The sequence below is a fragment of the Symphalangus syndactylus genome, chromosome 16 (genome assembly GCF_028878055.3).
Source record: "Symphalangus syndactylus isolate Jambi chromosome 16, NHGRI_mSymSyn1-v2.1_pri, whole genome shotgun sequence".
Classification (NCBI taxonomy): Eukaryota; Metazoa; Chordata; class Mammalia; order Primates; family Hylobatidae; genus Symphalangus; species Symphalangus syndactylus.
The window spans coordinates 84,731,922-84,745,166 of NC_072438.2; the positions used below are offsets into that span (position 1 = coordinate 84,731,922).

At 36.3% G+C, this 13,245-nt stretch overlaps 1 long non-coding RNA gene across 1 annotated transcript in view; it reads left to right on the forward strand.

Moving 5' to 3' along the window:
- Positions 1-1,158: 1,158 nt before the first annotated feature.
- The window catches only part of LOC134732763 (uncharacterized), a 212,295-nt gene continuing 200,208 nt past the window's right edge, over positions 1,159-13,245 (forward strand). Inside the window, exon 1 of the long non-coding RNA XR_010116247.1 lies at positions 1,159-1,403. This is a non-coding gene — a long non-coding RNA (uncharacterized lncRNA). The remainder of the gene's footprint in view (positions 1,404-13,245) is intronic.

Here is a 13,245-nt window from a genome sequence, read left to right on the forward strand (position 1 = left end):
ACTATAAGGATATAATATAGTCTTACTATATGATAAGTATAGTAAGACTTACTATATGATAAGTATAGTAAGACTTACTATATGATAAGTATAGTAAGACTTACTATATGATAAGTATAGTAAGACTTACTATAAGTTCTTACTATATTTAAGTAAGTATATTATTACTATATTACAGTCCTTACTATACTGTAGGGATATAATATAGTCCTTACTATATTATAGGGATATAATGTCCTTACTATATTATAAATATATATAATATACTCTTAAAGTATAGTAAGTCTTACTATAAGTTTTTACTACAAGTAAATATATTATTACTATATTACCGTTCTTAGTATACTGTAAGCATAAGACACAAATCTTGTTCCTTTTGCTCACTGCTCTATCTAGACATTGCCTAGACAATGCTTGGCCCGTAATGACATTTGATTAGATACCTGATGATTGAGAGAAGAAGAGCATAGGGTAATATTTGTAAAACACATTTTTTTGTAAAACTATATGTGGTTTTAACAAACACAAACATCACCTTGTTTTAATTCTGAGTATATCATGTAGTCACAGCATAGTTACAAGTTTGCATCATCTTTTCCTAGATTTATAAATGTTTTCTAAATAGAGAGGTTTTCTATTCGCTGAAATCCGTGTGGGACTCAATCAGAAGTTTGCTGGGCATCGATCACTCTGTTCACTATTGAACATGAGTAAAATCTTAGCATTTAATATAATAAATGACATAAAGAGGCTGAACATATCTCTTTATTCCAAAACTAGACTTCCAGAAATAGATTGTGTTCCTTAAAACTAAACAAAAGTTTCTATTTAGTTCTGGATACGATGATAGTTAAAAATATTGCATTGACTTAGAATAAAGTCACTCAAGAAAGTTTTGTGAATATAGAACATTTTCTGCATTGATGATTATGAGGAAGCTATAGTAATTGTTATTAAAACAAAATATTTGTTGCTGCAGTGATCAGCACCTTACTGGGTCATCCTTTGTTCTTTGGCTCAACTTACATGAAACCTACTCTAGTAAATTTAAAGGAAAAGGTAAATACATTGGAAGGCTGGAGAGGAGCTGGGAGAATTTTTAAAAATCCTGAAAGCCAGACCTCGGAAAGGATGGGTACAGAGGAAGCAGCAGGGATTTTCACAGCAGGAACCAGGCTCCAAGCAACATCTAACTGTGTCACTTTGATGGAGAAGCAGACTGGATCAAGGCTCACCTCTACACCCTGGGGACAGTGCGTCTCATCAGCCCTGCCAGATGATGTCCTGGAATTAGGAAGCAGCTAGTACAACGAAGGAAAACAGAGGAATGCACTAACACAGGACGTGGGCAGTGTGGCAAGCCAGCCAAAACACGAGTCCACTCTACCCTTTAATAGGTTGAGGTAGGTACCTGATGGCAAAGAATCACTGAAGAGAGGGATAAAATATCAATTCCTGTAATTGTTGTTATACCTAAAAAGCAGATTTAAAAAAAAATTGTTTTGCTTTCATTTGGTTTGGTTTATATTTAGGTGTCTGATAATTTTCAGAGATCATGTGCACAGAGAAATGTCTGTGTGTATCATCCCAGCCTGAGATGTGTCTTGCAGCCAACTCAGACAAACAATTTGCGAATACAACCTTGCAACATTCCTGAGCTTTTCTTTGTTAGGCTAAGATTACAAACATTTCCAAGAGAAAAAATGGTCTCTACTTGTTTTTCCTGAGATGTAGGTGTATAAAAGAAGTAAAATACAAAGACCTGTTTTTGTGCATATATAGGCAAGAAAATCATTAAAATTCAAATGAGAATAAGTCTTCATTATGGTCATGTCAGATTTGGAAAACTTTGGCAATTTGAGTGACATTTCCAACGTTAATTTTCACATTTTGAATAAAAGCAGTAATTACCCTACCTGCATGTGTCATGTACAAGGTATTGCCCTCATGTTTCTGTATTTTTTTGGTGCACGTATGGCCACAGGAAGAGAGACTTTTTCTCATAGCAATAAAAAATCAAGTGAAATCGTTTCTGTATTTATGGTGTTTCCTCCCACTGTCTACAGTTTATTTATGTGAATGTCTATGAAATGGTTTCCTTGGTAACTAAAAGGAGCCTGGGTCTGAGCGACTGTATCACAGGCTCACAGTTTTAGGCATCCATTGCTTACAAAAACTAACTACTCAAGAACAAAATGTAAAAAATCAATACCATTATTTATTGAATTGATATCTTTCTAGGGTTTTTCCATTTGGATATTTTAGGATCTACTCTATACTAGATTTCCATGTAAACAGTTACAATTCAGGAGAAATTTACATTTATTATAGATACTGTTTTAGGAAGTTATGCTAGTGAGGCCTTACCCCTTTCCAAATGCATTTGCTATTAATTGCCAAATGCTTTTGCTCTCATCTGAGTAACAACTAGCACTCAAATATTTAATGACTCAAAATCACAGAAAAAACAAGACTTGATGTGCCTCCATATGTCACACCACCACAGCAGGGGTTAAAATAAATGCCAGAGGTGATGAAAAAATGACTGGTTTTCATAGAATCATGCATGTTATAAACAGCAGCTGGTTATCATTGTTTATTATGAAACAGTAGCAAAATGTCTTCATTCTGATTTCTAGCTTCTCTATGTTGCCCTCTTTCATACTGAAATTTTAGATACCTCTTGCTGAGTTCATTTGTATTCAGCTGTCGTTTCTCTCTTTCACTCAGCCATTCCCTTGACTATCCAAGACTTTTGTCACACTATGTCATCTGAAGTATTTGGTATTAATGAAATTTTATATGCAATGCTATCACTTCAGAAATAAAGCTCATGCCACACTTTTGAGATTATAAAAACATAGAGTCGTACTGAAGCTAACTCAAGATGAACAGAGGTTAGTGGGTGGAAACTGGTAATTTCATAATTAGATTTAACCTCTGAGGTGCCTTAGCAATCATTTTAATAATCACATTATTTTTCCTATCCAATCACGCAACATTTCTGTGCTATTCAGGAAACTGCTTTGTTATGTAGTGAGCAATAAGACTCTGTCAAGTTTCATATCCTCCTGTTTTTCCTGAACAGATTCTCTAAAATATTAGAATGAATTTGACTCTATTTCTCTTGCCAGAAACACAGGAATGAGAGCTTGTCTGGTGTTTCTATTACATCATCAATTTCTCCCTCCACTGTTATCCCTTTTCATGCCACAGAATCGTTATTGGCATGCCTGTCAAAATTACTAAATCACTCTTTCCTATTCTCTTCCTTTGCCACAAAATCCAATGTTTAAATCTTTCCTATTCTCTTTCTTTACCACAAAATCCAATGTTTAAATCATAAACACTGCTTCCCTTCTGTAGCATGCATTGCTCACATTATCTGCACTACTTTTAGAGATTAATCATCAGAAATTAAAGGATGGAATAAAGCCTCATTCAAATAAATACTCTTCCTCACTCTAGGTCTCTCTTTATTTCTAATCTGATATGTCAAAATTATGCTTTATACTGACAAGAATGTTCTCTCACCTTGAGAATACTTCCCCAGACTTGAAATCTTGTTCAAGAAGGTAGCTTTTGATTTATTTCCCAAATAATGTCTTTTGGTTTAGTGTATATAAAAGAAGATTTCCTTTTCCTTGATTCTGAGGATCCAAATGTTAAGGCAGATTTTATCTACTTTGAGTTAGCTGAGCCTTATTGGTTACATATTTTTTCCCACTCTTTTCACTGACATTCCAAATAACTATTTAAAATAAAAGTATATTTTGAGATGTATTCTGAGATGTCTGAAAATTCTATGCCTTTAGTTAGATGATGCTCTAGATTATCATTATGTGAATTGACCTAGAATTGTGCCATATCTTAATTCTACCAGTGTTCATGTTGGTAATGGGGTTTTCAATTATTATATTACCAAAAGATGTCCAGGTCAAGGTTTTCTTAGAGTTTCTATCAGGGAGCATTGTTGAGGCATTGAATTTTAAGGTACAGAGTTGATGAATATGCCAAAAATAAGACGAATCTTAACTGAGCAATTTGTTCTCTATTGAGGTCAAGAAACTGATCGTTGCAACAAGATCACTGCATAAATTTCTAGCAACATATGCCAATTCTTTTGCCTTTTCCCCTCTAAGGAGATGGCATCTAAACCGAGACCTGAGGGAAGAGTGAGAATTAGATTTTAGCAGAGATCCTGACTTGAGAAGGAATTGATTGTTGATAGGAGCTGATATAAGGTCAATGCACCAGGAGTGAAATGAGCCAGGCTAATAATTTTACCAGATAGACTGGTATATAAACTGGCCCCGTTTAAGCAGGGCCTGGTAGAACATGAGGAAGCTTGCATTTTATCCTATGAGGACTAATAAGTTTTTTAAAAAAAAAGGCTTTTTAATATTAGAGCAACAAGATCTGATCTGATATACACTGAAAACACCCATTCTGATATTGGGAAGAAAATAGATTAGAAGAGGTGTGAGAGTGAAACAATGCACACTAATAATGTTATTGCCGGGCTAGGAAGAGATGAAATTTTGGGCTGGGAAAGTGACAGTGAATCTAGGCAAATGCAGGGAGATTCAGGAAATACCAGGCTTGCTGATAGATGAGATGTTGGAGTAAGGGAAGGAGAAGAACAAGAAGGCCCTAAGGCTTCTGACTTGAGGATCTCTCTGGATAGTCACACAGTACAACTCAGGTGGGAAAAATGGGATGTTCTCAGGATTTGGTGGGAAAATTAAAACTCTGTTTTGAACATAATAAGACTGAAATATCTATAAGACAGTTCAGTAGAGATGGCAAAAGGGCTGTTGGGCATATTAATCTAAACATTGAAATGGCTAGATTGGGTATATTACAATAAGGAGTCAAAAACATAAATGAAACACCAGAATTGATTTCTCTTATCTACCTGTAACTTTGTACCTATTGATCAACTTCTCCCAATCTTCTGTAACCCATACTCTCCCAACCTCTAGTAACCAGCATTCTTCTCTCTACTTCTATGAGGTCAGTGGTCAACATTTTTAGATTCTACATTTACCTGACATCATGCAGTACTTGTTCTTCTCTGCCTGGCTTATTTAACTTAACACAATGTCCTCTAGCTTCATCCATGTTGTTGAAAGTGGCACAATTTCAGTTTTTTTATGGCTAAACAGTATTGCATTGTGTACACATATTACATTTTAAAAATTCATCTGTTGCACAGTCGGGTGACTAAAGACAACAATAACATATTGTAAACTTCAAAATATCTACAAGGGATAATTTTTGAATGTTGTCACTACAAAGAAATTATAAGTGTTTAAGGTGATGGATATGCTAATTACCCTGATATAATTATACAATGTATATATGTATAAAAATCACACTGTACCCCATAAATATAATTATTATGTCAATTAAGAATGAAATAAAACTTAAAAACATATAAATTATAGCTTTGCCATGTGAATAAATTGGGTCACAGAGAAGAGCATTTGAGAGAAATGATAAAACATAAGACTAAATGCTGAGGAATTCTAAAGTTTAGATGTTGAATCAAGAATGCGGAGCAAATAAAGAATACTAGGAAAGGGAAAATGAGGTAGAAGGGAAACTAGGAGACTGTGTCATCTTGAAAGCCAAGGAAGTAGAAAGTTTCAGGCTCAGAAGATCAACAGAATCAAAGGCTACTGCAAAGTAAAGGGAAATGAAAACTGAAAAAAAAAAATCCAAATGACATGCAGCATGCCAGTCATAGAGTTGTCTGGAGTTCTTGCATATTTTTTTTCTTATAAGAGTGTGTGTGAGAATCAGATTGAAATCTAAGACTCAATGAGAAGTAAAAAACTGGGGATTTTGTTTATAGACAACTCTTTCATTCAGACCAGTTTTGAAATGCAAAAGGTAGTGGAGGGAAGAGATGGGGGTCATGGAAAGGAATTTTTAGAATAGAAGGAATTTCTAGAATAGTAGAGCACATTTGCGCTTCAATAGGAATAATCCAGAAAAGAGCATTAACCATGTAGATCAGAAAAGAGATACCTGAAAGAGTGAAATCCTTGAGGAAGTTATACAGAGTGGGACCTAGAGTTGGCAAGAGGGCTGATTGACCAAACTTCAGAGAAGGGAACTTCAGAGAAGTTTCCCTTCAGAGAAGGGAACGTACTATTGTAATTGGGGAGATTGGGACTAGATAAGATTATTAACTGAATGTGCCTGTAAGGGGTGGTGGTGGTAGATGCATCATCTTAAAGGAGAATAGGAAAACAAGAATAGTTTAAAAAGCTGACAAACTATTTCCAAGAAATGTTTAAGTCCTTGTGATGTTTTTTGTCAAGGATTTCAAGTGAAACTGCTCAGTCAGTTGTATGATTTCCTTTAGAAATGTGTAGATGTTTTCATGTAGCAACAAAAAAGGATATTTGGTCTCATCTAGGATTGTTTTTTACTTGGGTATAAAGGAGAAAAAGGGAGATAAGGGATTTAAGGATTTTTCAAGGGCTCAATTGTAATATTTGAGCATGAACTATAACCTGGGCAAGGAGAAACATGAAGATGGGATGAGGCTATTAATATTTTTTAAAAAGTGATATGATTAATGGATTGGGTGTCTTGGTAAAGTGAAAGCATTGCTAATATGTAGATACATAAAAATGTGAATCAGAAAGATCAGAGGTGACAGTAGAGGAATGAAATATTCAAAGTTGAGGCATTTTGGGGAGCATATAAATCTCTATGGTATAAATATGGGAACAGAATTTGAGGCTGAATGAAAGTAAAAGTCATTTGACATCCAGAGGTACAGGACTGAGAAGAGGTACATGATAAAGAGTCACCTAGGAAGTATTAGGAGTCACAAGTTAAAGTCTTTAAGGAAGGTGACAAAGATGTCGGTAAACAGAAGGATTAGAGAAGAGTAGTATGCTTGAAAGCATACTACTTTCAAGACTTTTTTCTTTAGAGGAAGAAGAGGAGGAAAATATTGTTTAGATGATGTAACCAAGAGCAAGAACACTCTACAAACTTTTTGTCCTTGTGGTATAAAAGGACATGGAAAAAACAAAAATCCAAGCTTCATAGAGTGAGAACCAGTTTTCAGTTAACATATGGAGCTGGAAAAACTATCTTAAGGCTTAAAATATAGCACCTTTCCTAATATTGTTAATATTTACATATATTTTCTTATTTAATTCTCATAATCACTCCACAAGGTAGATGCTAAATTGTTTCAATTTTATAAATGAGGAACTCATAGCATGGAAATGTTGAGTAATTTTCCCATGGTTACATATCTAGTAAATATTGATGCCAGGATTCAAAATCAGGGCATCTGACTTCAGACCTAGCTACAATTTCACCTGGTCCTAAAAAGTGAAAGACTTGCTTTGATCTGGGGGTAACTATGAAATAGGACAACATTAGTAGTGATGTTACAAAAATAGGATAACATTAGTAATGATGGTAGATGAATGGAGAGACTTGTACTTAAGGCAGCAACTAAAATGAATAGGATTGTGAGTGCTGAGAGTTTTATACCCAGTCAGAGCAGAAATGATATAATCATTTCCAGGACTAGCTCAAAACTCATTCGTGACAAGGATGCTTCTGGAATATATTAGTTGCATATATTGGTAACTTAATCATGGAAACACAGGCAAGATTTGTAGACGACAGTAGGCATTTCTAATCCTCACCAATATCTGGTTCACTTTCTTTTCCTGGCCAAAGGAGGAAAACTTCAGTCTCCTTGAAGTTAGGCAGGGCCACAGGACTAATTCTTTCCAGGAAAAGTGAGAAGAGATATATGTGTCTCTTTCAAGATAAGGCAGTTGAAAGTTCCAAAGCAATTTTCTGTTTTCTTCTTCCAATGCCATGACAAAAATGGAGGTCTCGTGGTCAGATGGCCAAGCAACGAGGTAGAAGTAGGTGAGTTGTGTGGGGGTTGCTGCTGTGGAATGCCGCAGGGAGGACAGCGCTCCTGGAGTCACCCTCTCTGGCAGGGGAATATGGTGTTAAGCCACTGATACAGACTCACTCCTCCTGAGAAGCACAGAGAGGGAGAGAAGTTGGACCAGATGAAGAGAATAATATTGACAAAGAAACAAAAGTTAGAAATGACAAGAAGACCCCATCTAAATATCACTGGGATTTTTCCTTTTCTTTTTTTTTTTCTTTTTAAGACAAGGTCTTACTCTGTCACCCAGTCTGGAGTACAGTAGTGCAATCTCAGCTCGCTGCAGCCTTGACCACCCAGGCTCCAGGGTAGCTGGGACCACAGGTGTATACCACCATGCCTAGCTATTTTCTTAAATTATCTGTAGAGACAGGGTCTCCATGTTTCCCAGGCTAGTCTCAAACTCCTGGGCTCAAGCAATCCTCCCTTCTCAGCCTCCCAGGGTGCTGAGATTACAGGTGTGAGCCACAGCACCTGGCCAAGAGATTTTCCTAAGTCAACATTTCTAACAGATTTCTTCTCAGATCATGTGCTATACTAATGGACATTGTAAGTCTGTTAACATGGGTGGGTTGTTTTTTTATGTGTAGCTATAACCACAGTTCTTAATTATCTAATCTTAATTCAAGTAGATAAATTTATCTACTCAGAAAGAGATGATGAACACTTTGGATAAAAGATATTAGAACAGCTCACCTCTATATATATATAATTTACCTCAGGAGATCCAACCTACTTGAGGGAGCATTTCTCTTCATTCCTCAATCCATGCACATAGGTACACTGCCTGAGTTACTAGATCGTGGAAATAGAGGATGCTAAAAAACTTGCTCCTCAAGTAGTTCCAGGGAAATAATGGCACTCTAGAGGTATGACCTTTGACTAAGAGATATGTAATCTAGAGGTATGATCTTTAAGTCTAGTATAAAGTCATCCAGTACTACACTGGAAACTATTGCTTGTTTTCAAGCATGTAATAATTTGTATCTTTTAAATATGTTGATGGATTGCACTGATGTTCACTTTACAGAGCCCTAAAGAAATAAAAATACACACACAAAAATACTTATACAGGCAGGCACATAGTATTTTTTTGCTTACGATAAGTTTATATCGCATTTAGGAAAAGAGAAACACATGGAACATTAAAGCACATTAAACATCAGCTGCCATAAGGACTGTTGGTGCAGACTGAGGACGTGGCCAAGAAAGAGGAGTGGAGGTGGGGGTTGGTTTCTTCTTTCACTGCAGACCCACCTTGGCTTGGCCATTTGATAAGAGAGGAAAACTTGCTAATATTCTTGGTTAGAGATGGAGAAATGGATTTGGCAGAGATTACTAGTAGAAGTAATCAAAATCTGAGCTCTAAAGCACATAAACTCTATTCTCCTACTTGGATTTTTGGCTGCAAATACTATCTCACATTTTTTGCTCCCATGTCATAAAGATACCTAGGAAATGTCTCTTGTTCTATTTTCCACCTCTTCTGGGTGATAAAAAAAATTCAGGATTCTCTAAGTAAAGCTGGTTCACTCTCTCTTTTTCATGTTCTCTCTGTGTGTGTCTCTTTTTCTTTCTCTCCCTTTCTCTCTCTCTCTCTCCCTCTCCCTCCATGTACTCAGAAAATCCTGAGTAAGGTAGTCTCAATTTGGGGGAAGAGGAGGCCCTGTTTATTCTTGAACTTAAGGAGTATTCTCTTACAAAGTTTCTATGAGCCCCTGAAATGAGATATAATGCAGTATTTTGATCTTTTATACAATTTCCCTTGAGTATAATAAATAAATATCTCAATCTTCTTTCTCTCTCAACTAAAGGAGAAAGAGAAAGAAGTTTTGGGCAGTGAAGAATTTGGACATTCTTGGAATTGTGAGCACAGTTCTCTCTCTCTCTGAGACTTAACTTCCAGGAGGTGCAAGCAGTGAATGGTTCAGAGTTTATTGATTATTCCAATCAGTTCATGACTGATTGGAATCCCAGGGAAACCTTCATGGTGCACAGGAGATGAGAGTTGAGTTTGGGAGTAGTACAGGCAGTTAGGAGATGGAACAGTATTTTAAGATGCAGAGCCAGAATAAGCCTTTACCAGAAGAGTAAAGGAAGCAGAGAAGCAGAAAAGTACCTGGCACAATATTTGGGGTCCTGTAAAGAACAATATGAACAAGTATTGAAAACTATAGCCTGGGATTGGAATGTGAGCTACACGCAGTGTCCTCACTAGGGAGCTTTGTGTTGGACACTGAGTTGGTGTCCCTTTCCCCACCCTGCACTCCTGTCCGTCTCCTGCACAATTTTACTTTCTGTACACCAAAAATATCCTCCAGAAAGCAGCTTACCCTCCTCTCCCCACTTTTCCATTTCATGTCCACTCTTCAACACACAAGGTTCAGCCTCTCCTCATTGCCCTGCCAAAACCTTTCCTGTAAAGGTCATTTGATCCCAATGGTTCCAATTTCCAGTGAGACTACTTAGTCCTCATATGATGTGACTATTCACCCATTATCTCAACCTTTATTTTTCTTAAAACCTTCTATTCCTCAGGATTCTCTAACACCATAGATTCTTATTTTAACTACAATTCAATGACCTTCTCTCTTCTCAAATTCCCGTGATGGAGCATCTTGCATGACTTGCTTTCTAGGTCTTGGAATCACTAGGGCCGGGTTTAGGATAGCATCCTTTTTATATCTATCCTCTTGCCCAATCTTCTATGTGCTTAAACATTGTGTTTGTCTCATTCCAGACTTTGACACCCCTGATTTTTTTATGTCCTACTTCTTACATAATATCTCTACCTTATCTTACCAACATTTAAACCTGTATGTCTCACTGTATTCACCATCTCACCCAGCTCCTGTTAATAATCAGAAACTATCCTTAATTACTCATTTTTTTCGTAACTCCATTCAAATTAACCATTTCTTAGGTGTTATTTGGGGGGCAGGAGGGCAGGGACAGGGTCTCACTCTGTCGCCCAGGCTGGAGTGCAGTGGCATGATCTCGGCTCAACGCAACCTCTGCCTCCCGGGTTCAAGTGATTCTCCTGCCTCAGCCTCCCAAGTAGCTGGGATTACAGGCATGTGCCACTATCGCCTGGCTAATCTCAGTTTCACTAATTACTTCTATCTCCACTGCCAGAACATTATTGAAAGCCAAATTACTTTTTACCCAGACTTCTGAGATAGACTTCTGCGTGGTCTCCTTAGTTTTATCCTTGTGCTCCTATAATCTAGTCTCTAAAAAATGTCTACAATCCTATTTTTAAACATCCATCACATTATATCATGCTCCTGCTTAGATGTTTCTATTTGTTTCCCTGAGAATGAAGTCCAAAGCCCATTCCAGTACCCACCAGGCTCTGTTTGAGCTCATTCCATCCCCACTTCATAGCATCTCTCATGTTTTCCTCTAAGCTTCCAACACACCGAGGCTTCCCAAATACTCACAAATTATTTCCTATCTTAGGTTATTTTGCTGATCCCTGAGCCTAAAATTATATAAGCTTATGTTTGGTATGATAGCACTCTGTTTATTTCCTTATAATTTTCAGAACTTAATTTATGTAAAGCTTAATTCATGTAAAGCTGATTTATTTGTTACATATTTTCCCCATTAAAAGGTAAATTCAGTGAGTACAGGGACCCTGCCTGTCTTGCTTACCACTTTATCCTTAGAATTGAGTGAATTGTTTGATAGATAATCAATCAATATTTTCTGTATGAATGAATATTTGTTGTCCAAACAGTGGCTCATAATGTGGCTTGTTGGGAATAGCATTTTCAATAAGAATTATCAATTTGTATTTAAAATTTCTAATTCCTTTACAAAATTAAATTTTTTTTAAAAAACTTATGTTAAATCTGTAACTATTATTTACCTTATTTTTGTTCTCAATGTATTTGGTATTTTACTTTTAAAGTAACATTTTTATTGGTATGTTATTATCTATTTATTGGATCCTCAGGAATAGTGTTGTCAACAGCATCCACAAATGGGTACAGAGTTTAAAGAGATGTACCATATTCTGGGTTGAGAATGCAATAAAATAGCCTGTACTAACTGTTGCCATTATGATATTTCCTAAAAGCCTAATGAAAATTATTGCCTCTTTTTGAACCTTATATGCCTTCTTAAACATGAATTTGAGCACAAGGCTTATCTGTTGAACAAACGAATAAAACAAATCATTGAAAATTTAAGAAAAATAAGTCACCAGAAATGCAAATTAAACATAAATATATATGTCTGTAAATATGTGTTTATATATATATTTACTTTATATCTGTATCTGTATGTATACATACAGATGGGTGAAGACAGAATTTTGAATTTCAAGAACTGGTAAAATAGATGATTTTCAGGTCCTTTTAGATCTTAAAATATAGCATTTGATAATTTGGATCTGTTGTCTCACAGTAATGAGAATTTAATGGGATCAAGTGGACATTTTTACTTGTTTGGTTGAATTGAATCTGTTTTGAAAGCACATTGAAATTCAACAAATACACCCTACTGTATGGATGCCTCCTGTGTGCCAGGCTTGGTGCCAGGTAATGAGGATTCCAAGATGAAGGAAGCCTATGCCCTTCCCTGGGCCTCTTCATAATCTTGGGATTGAGATTGCCATGGCAAACTCACATGTATAGTACATGTGCGTTGTATCTATAATATGAAGAAAATATAAAATGGTATCCACGTGGAATTATTCTGCCTTTGAGGTGAAGGAATGTTTCAGAGTTTACCTTGTGCAACAAACTAAGCAATACTCTAATTCTCATCACTAGAGTGTTTTACTTCTCATTTCATTTAATGAGATGCTGCATTTTATATTTGGATCTATCTACCATTCTAGCTGTTATTTTTCCATGGATCTCATGTTATGACCATTGGTCCCTTCTTCCTTCACTTCTGTTTAATGCTACCTGCAGCTCAATCGAAATTGTAAACCAGGTCTAATGATGTATTAGAAGCCCCTTTCTCACCAGCAGTGGATAGCGAATCTTGCTATGGCAAAATCCATATGCAGTGCCCCGGATGACTAAGTAGGAGCCAAGTGTACTTTTGCTTTAATCTCCTTTTAGTTATTTTGGCCAATGTGATAGCACTTCTGCTTGAGTTTATCTTTCTTCTGCAATTCCTACCTTGGGACTAGAGACAAGCTATGATAAAGCATCCATTTACTCGAGACCAAATAGACTTTCTAATTATTGCCAGCTCTCTCCTTAATGGTAACCCTATTCCCAGAACTCTCAGCATCTGCCTACGATGGGCCAATTCCAAAACATAACATCCAACTTACT